Genomic DNA, 8,523 nt, shown 5'->3' with positions numbered 1-8,523 from the left:
GGAGCTTATGCATCTAAATTGAAAAATAATTAATCGTATCTTTTATTAACATTACAATATATGCATTATGTATAAGTATATTAATGCTAATTGCGTTAATAAATAATTAGAAGTCGAATTAAATTAGAGTTTTATAATTTATTTGTTATGTTTCAATGTAATATTTTATACATATATGAGGAGCAAAATTTCAAAATGAGTTTTGTCCAAAATTTATAATTCAGTTTCAATTGTTTTAAACTATAATTTGTTTACAGATAACGAAAAAGAAAACCACCAGAAAACTATACGCCTTACAAAAAATAACAATATTTTAATCAGTAAGCTAAGAAATATATTAAACAAAATTACTAAACAATTGTTAACAACATTAAACAAATGTATGTTTTGTTAAGGAAGTTTTTACGTTTTAAGGATAAATAATATCAATTATTTTTAAAAGCTTATAGTCTCAAGAATATCCCATAAAAATGTTTTTTGGAAGAAACAAAAATTGTCCAAGATATACGAGATAAAATGACATGGTATATGAGATCTCATGATTGATTCTAAAGGGTGCATCAACCAATTGCTATAATCGGCACCCGCCATTATTTATATTCAATCTTTCAAAACCATTCTAAAACATTTCTATCTATTGATAGAGCAAAGGTTCCATCTGAGTGTCACTTTCATTTCTAACGGAAAATGGAGTGATATTTGTACTAAAATATTTCAAAACTTTATGCGCCTTTTCCCCTGTTTTTGAATATGGTCATCACGATTCGAAAAAAAGTGGAAGTCCGACTGACTTCTATTTTTATGTTATATACAAAAAAACATGTCATTACATCGCTCATACAGAATTATTATAATAGTCTATGTTAATTTTTTATATTTTTTTAAAGGTCAAATAAATGAAAAAAATGTAAGGAAAATTCGAATTATTTTTTCAAACTGTTGCCATTTTGAAAATATACATATGACATTAATTATTCTAGTTACAAGTCCATGAGAATTACAAGTCCATTTGTTTATAAGAAAAAGCTTTACTTTTGACATCAACAATACGATCTATCTTGATCATCATTCGTATTCGCGGTGAATGCTTAACTTCAACGCCATCTTATTACTATTTTGTAAAAAATTAATACTACAAAAAATATATTTTTTTATATATATATTACATTTTCTAGACTTGTATTAGTTTTTGACTATACCCAAATTTTTATTTTATTAAAAAAAATTTTCAAAGAATGCCTTCAAAATCGATTCTCAAACGTAAAGATCCCTCTTAAAGGATTTTTGTTAAAGCATCTTTGGTTAAAGAATTGTGCCATTTTTCTTTTTTCTTTGGAAATCTCTTTTCCCGTAAGATATCTGGAAAATTCGATACTCTCTCTCTCTCTCTCTCTCTCTCTATATATATATATATATATATATATATATATATATGTGTATATATAGTACACGGTCGTTGGTACGTTTATCTTAACATTCATTTTTATACGAAAAGTGTGAATTTCCAATTCCAATCACTTTTTGCAAAGACTTTATACCTAATGACCAAAGTGCGCAAAAATCGAAACTGAAAATCTATAACAATGAATTCCAAACATCACATTATTAAACATCGTCATTTCGTCATATTCCAATTTGAAACTGTGACGTTATATCACTTATGCTCATCCCTTCATAGACATTACATCAAAGTCGAATCGTGGGAATACTTGGGAAAAGCGTAAAAATTTTACTCCAGAAACAAGTTTTATACAATTGCGCCTCAGAGGCCGTCTAAATATTTGCATGCGAGCACAAAGATGAAATTTTTATACTGAACTTTTATATGAATTTTTTGAAATCCAATTTAAGTTCTTTGATGCTAGATTTTGGATGTGGAAGTCTGTTCTATTACGGAGGCATAGCATCTAATTCAATCGTATCATAACTATTGACATGCGGCACGGCTCTCTCTTACAACCAGGGAAAAAGTTACTTTTACCATTAGTTTTGTCATTACTCTTCTTTGACGATTTTACCGTTATCTTTTATGTTACAATTTTACCGTTGCTTTTGCTGTTATTTTCTTATGACGTTATATATCAAGATCAAATTCATTGGAAGTGAAAATTTTGACCGTATGTTTATTCGACTCAACATTTTCTTCCTTGGAAGCGTTTTCTAAAGATGTGGTCATCTCTTATAAATATTTAACAATGTAAAGTAGTGATTAATTATTTAAAACTCAAAATAAGTATTGTATATACATGTTTTGTACAGACAATACAGAAAATATACATGTGTCATCAAACATTATCAAGGTCATGGTCATTGATGGATGACTTCTATTTTTTTATATGTTACCAAAAGGATTTTATGTGTTTCACACTGTAAACATTTTGACGCACAATGTCAATAAAAATAGCTTACAAAGTAAATGTATACATATATATATACTAACCCAAGGATGGCTGCAGAAATCAAAGCACTTAAGATAATAACGTTAGACATATATTTATCCAGAAACGTTATATACGTCGTATAAAAGGTGACATCATTAAGGATATAAAAAACAACAAAATTAGCACATGCTAACTGATAAAAAATGTATACAATCCATACGATTATTATTCGAATTATCCAATTACGTAGCCTTTGGTATTCCTTTGGCGCTCCGAGAGTTTCCAATGTGCTGTCTACTATAGCAAGTTCACGTAAGCACATTTTCAATTCCTTTAAAAAAAATCATATTTATCTTTTAATATGCGACACAGAAAAAAATTATTATAAATTTATATTTGAGTAAAAATTGTTGTAAAAATTGCAATATGTACAGGGAATATGACAGATAAAGAGTTATATTATAATAATGTAAACATTAAAGTGTGTTTTTTTAATTTAATTTTTTTTAAATTTAATTTAGTTTATTGCTCTATGAAAAAAATTATATGTTAACAGAATAATAGACATGAACATAAAATATGATACAATAGACTAAAGTAGCTTGTAAATAGTTAGACGTCAACAAAACTGCTGTTACAAAGCCTACTAGCAATAATAAACTGGAACTAACAAGGAACATTAGACAACTCAAAAATTCAAAAAATTCCGAAACTGTGTATAAGTAAAGTAGTTCATAAAACGTAACACAAAACTGTTTTTTTGTTTGTTCAGAATTACAGTTTTAGGATATAAAACAATCTTTTGGAAAAAAATCGATTTTTTTTTAAGCAAATATCATCGAAGCTATAAGAGAAAAAAATTCTGGAATAAAAAATTTGAATGGTTTCAAATGTACTTTAGGACTACACAAAATTTTTTTTAATTATTTATTTATTTTATACCCTCATCCGCACCCTTTTAAAAAATATTTTTAATTTTTATATAACGCAAATCAAAGAGTATAACGATGTATGTTATTACATGCGCGCGCGTAAGCATCTACGAATGCCAATTATATCAGTATCTCTTAGGCATGGTGGAAAGGATATCATGGTGTGCTCAGTTTGCAAGCGTTTCTCTTTAAATCTCCGTCATCTATTTCTATGTCGCTTAAGAAACAAAACTTCTTTCCTTTTTTGATCACATCATAATGTTAAAGGAGAGAGAAACATTAGACAAATCAGATAAAAATATTCCATAAAAAATAAAATTCCATGAATGAAATCCTGAGATCTACTTCAGAAAAAACGGCACGAAAGCAAGAGGAAAGAGGAATAGGATTATATTTGAGGACTTTTTTACTTCATGCGATTTGTAAGAAACGAGCAAATTAGCGAGAAAGCCGAAGGGAGAGACTGCATAACTTGAATTTGACTAAAAGTAGTCATAGTTAACGGTATTGAAAGCTTTTTATAAAAACATTTTATAATTTTGTATTTACCTATAATTATGAATTTAAAATTTCTTTTAATGCTTTCAATTAAAAATGCTATTAAATAAAAAATAAATAATATAATAGCGTTTTCTCTTAGAATACACTGAATGTAACTTCGCACTATACCAGTTGCATGTAAGTGCTACATCAGTGCTGCACTGCACAAATGTATGTATACCATGGTGTACACTACTTCATATTATCATGTTTAATTCTGCTGCCGGTTGACTTCCATTTTCAAATTTTTAATGTCATACTGACTCTACGCCATCTCTTTGAGATAGCATGTAGCAAAACCCTACTTCGTGCATAAAATTTGCACTATAATCAAGGAAACATGCTATACTGTCTGAGTGTTGCACTGGTGGGCGATAGTGCAGCCAAGAGAAAACTCTATAAGATTAAGCATTATTATATAGGAACCGGGAATACATTTCAAAATTTTTACCTTGTAACGACAAAAGCTAATGGGAATTAATGTGTAGATAAGAACCAATTCGATGATTAGGTTGATGGGTAGCACGTTATCATTCTCTATAACATTTATTAAATATGGATAGCAATAAAAGTACATAAAAGAGCTCCATTTAGTTAAAACATATAGACAAAAGAGATACGCTCTAGGTTGTCCACAAGGATATTCGAATATGCCTAAACCGAAGAACGAGCCAAAGTTCAATAATGGTGCCAGTGTTCTTTCTAGCGTCATAGTTTCAGAGTCATCAACTATCTTAACTGAATTAGTTCTTGCACGAGACACAAAGATGTTTTAATATTTTTTATAAAGTTTTCAGAAATAGTTTTTGTAAGATATTCAGAAATAGTTTTTATAAGGTTTTCAGAAATAATTTTTGCAGTTCCTTCTAGGATCTTTGTGGGTACACTGTAAGATGTGTATACTGTGGGTTAACGTATTTATATGTCGTTTAATCAGTAAGTGAACAACAAAATGAGTATAGATAATCTAAATTAGATTATCTTTCTTTTCGCGGAATTTTTATTTATAGATACGTAGATTAAGGCCACTAGATGCGAATCACTCTTGAAAAAAAATTCATATTTTTATTCAGAAGGATACAGCAAATTAACAAAATATTTAATAATTATAATTGATCATAAAGATTACATTATGGACGATTTTATTTCAGTACTGTTTTATACGTTTTAATTTTGATTAAATTAAGTAATGACAATTATCCACAATTAGACTCCAATACTTATTGCGAATTAATTTACTAAATGCTTTATCTTTTGTGATTTAATTTCATCTAAACATGATATCGACTTTTTTTATTAAATCTATTGCTATTTACTCCTGTAAAAGCCATAGGGCAATTCTTATGATATTATACTTCCTATGAATTTTTATAGATATGCTAGTTTATATCTTATGTTTTATTAGTTAACAATAATAATAAAATTTACAGCGCTATTGCTAATAAATAAAAAAACAATTGACACTTCAAAAATACAAAGCAAATGCTAAAGAATCTTGTGATGCATTATTTGATATACAGAAAATAGTCTAATTATTTAAATATAATGTGTGATCCAAAAATGTCTGATTCGCATTTAATTCTTTTACTCTATTATTATAAAGCATAAATGATTGTAAATGTAACTATACTAGCAACATTTTATTTTCATACTAAGTACAAACATGCTTACTGTATACTTTTTACATGACTTTTAATGACGCGTGATAACTTGTAATGTAAAGATAAGTACAATTATTCTTATAATGATAATATAATTTAATGTAAACATAAAACATGATGTTAATTTTACTATTATTTTTCTTTTTATTTGCAAAATATTTTTATATACATATATACACAATTTTATGTACTTACATGTATACACTATTATAGTATTATATTATTTATTTTTGTAAAGTAAAAGTAAAAAGTAAAAATTTATACAATATACTGCAAACAAAATTTTATCTCAGCTAATTGTTTTGCCTTTATTTTTTAATTCACTATAGAAATTCAGATATATTAAATACGCACAAAATATCACAGAAACCGTCCTATATCTATGCATGGAATTTAACAAAAATGTTTTATATTGAAGTGAAAAGATTCTGGAAAATCTTATATTTACTTGTAGGTATTTTATACAGATAATTTCTGTAACAGAAAAATAATAGGAATATGTGACAGATATTATATTACTGCCTACTGTGTCAATTTTGGAGCTCATTTTATCGACTCATTTTTGCTTATCTTACGAAAATATTAATTATTGCAAAATTATTAACAAACAGTATTATAAAAACTGCTTATATTATCTGATAGAAAACACTTTTTAGTTTGTATTTATGTATTTAAAGTTTATTTTTATCTTTTGTTCAATTAAGAAATATTGTATCTAAAAACAAAATGGTATGGTGATATCGGTGATCTTTAAATATATAAAATAACATTACCGTTATATTAGAGAAAACTAGGAAATTTCGGAATTTAGAGGAAACAAGGTTTGTCATACAGAATTGACTCTCAACAAGCTAATAATTCAATCATGTATTCTCTTTTTACTGCAGATTGCTGATTAAATTATGTAAAATGTTCTGCACCAAAATCGTGTTACAATGTTATAATCAGCCCGTTTTTAAAACATAATTATGGTAATAAAAAAGACATTACTTCGTAATTCCATTTTTGCAGAAGTTTACTACAAGACAAATTTTATTAAATTAACTTGTTCGAATATTTGGTTTCAAATGTCTTAAAATTTAGCAACTTTTATTTCTATATATTAGAAGGTATGAAATTAAAGTTTTCGTTCAATAATGAACATTTTTATTATTAAAACATTAATTAAATGAAATGTAATGATATTGCAGAGCCAGAATTCAGATTTTCTAGAATCATACATAAATTTTATGTTATTATTTGTATTTTGTAAGTATATGAGATATTCTTTCTAACATAAACAAAATGTGTATCAAAAATGTTATAAATATGTATGAGCAATTTATATATTTTATATTTTATGTAAAAGGATTTAATTCCATTTTATGTTATATTACATTTTATTATTCTTTGTACATTATAATACTTTCTTTGTATTCTACAATTTGATATTAAAATACATTGCATGAAACATAATAAATTGTATGTAAACATGAAAACATTCAAATCCAGCAAACACAAAGTTAAATGAATCGTATCTCTTAGATATAATTTACCACATAACAATAAAACTGTAATATAATACGTTATATTACAGTTATTTTGTAACTTAGTGTTTAAAATAAAAAATAGAGTCGCCGTTAAAAATCAATGTGGGTAGAGGAGATACTCTTTGATCTTTAGAACTAGTCACTTCAAAATTATTGCGATGCAAATGATTAAATGGTCGCATTTGAAATTTAATCTACGCAGAATCGTACGAACAATGATGAAAATAAAAATTGGAGCGTAAATTGAAGAATAATCGAAGAGAGTAATAGAAGCGTAAACGGAACTTCTAGGAGACAAAAATCGAAACAACAGAAAAAAACGTAAATATCTCTTGTACGTTTTGTTGTTTTAATTTTTGCCTCCTAGAAGTTTTGTTACGCTTAGTAGTACTTTCCAATTTCATTCGACTTACGTTCTGATTTTTATTTCCGTCAGGGAACGAGCACACTTGTAGCATATATCTTTGGCTACATTAGTGCAGACAGTGTATAAGCGTGTTTCTATGGCTAATGATAGGCGAATTCATTTGGTGTACCGTTTCCGTAGCTGCAGTGTAGTGTAAGTTTTATGCACAAAGTGGAATTTTACTACACCGCCTCAAAGGGTCGGTGTAGCTATTTGGGCCAGTGTGATATTTAAAATTTTTAAATGAAAGTTGATGGGGAGCAGAATTTTAGCGCAATAACAGATCTGTTCGCGTTGCTTCCACTTAATGCACTAAGCACCTTTACTTTTTTTTTCAATGCCTGAATATATATTTATCTCATTTTAAATGCAAACATTTTTTAGGAGTTCAAGCTACGCAAACAGACATAATCGTTTATAGCGTGCATTGCACGCTTGCTATAGATATACTCCTGTCTTTGTATATACTTCAATTTATCTTATCGCAGCGTGTATAAAATACTTAAAAATCAAGAGGTATCATATTTTATTTTGTCATACATTGATAAGAATAATCGAAAAAAATAACAATCCTTTTAATCCTAATACGTTTTTACAATAGATACGACATTTGCGTTATAATTATGGGGCAGTAATTAAAAATTGAAGTTATTAAAAGTTAGCAAATAATACTAAACATGCAGTTATGTCTTATCCTCAATGTATATCTTCTCTATGGTTCTCTTTCTTGTTTCATTCTTTTTCTTCTTCGTAAATTTGATCATGTACTAACTGATATAAGAGCAACATGTATAAATATACGTATATATTATAAATACAATGATTCATAGGACAGAAACAAATGTAATATATAATATAACTAACTAATTCAAAGAAGGCACAAAAACGACTTCTTAATATTAATAATATATAATCAAACAAATATGATGAATAATTTGCTATAAATAATTTAATTCATTTTTAAAATGAAAATTCTAATAGCACGGGTTGATCAATTTCATGAGTCGTTGTATATATATATATATATATATATATATATATATATATATACACACANATATATATATATATATA

The sequence above is a fragment of the Atta cephalotes genome, assembly GCF_000143395.1.
Source record: "Atta cephalotes unplaced genomic scaffold scaffold00035, whole genome shotgun sequence".
Classification (NCBI taxonomy): Eukaryota; Metazoa; Arthropoda; class Insecta; order Hymenoptera; family Formicidae; genus Atta; species Atta cephalotes.
Note: the sequence above shows the minus strand (reverse complement) of the source record.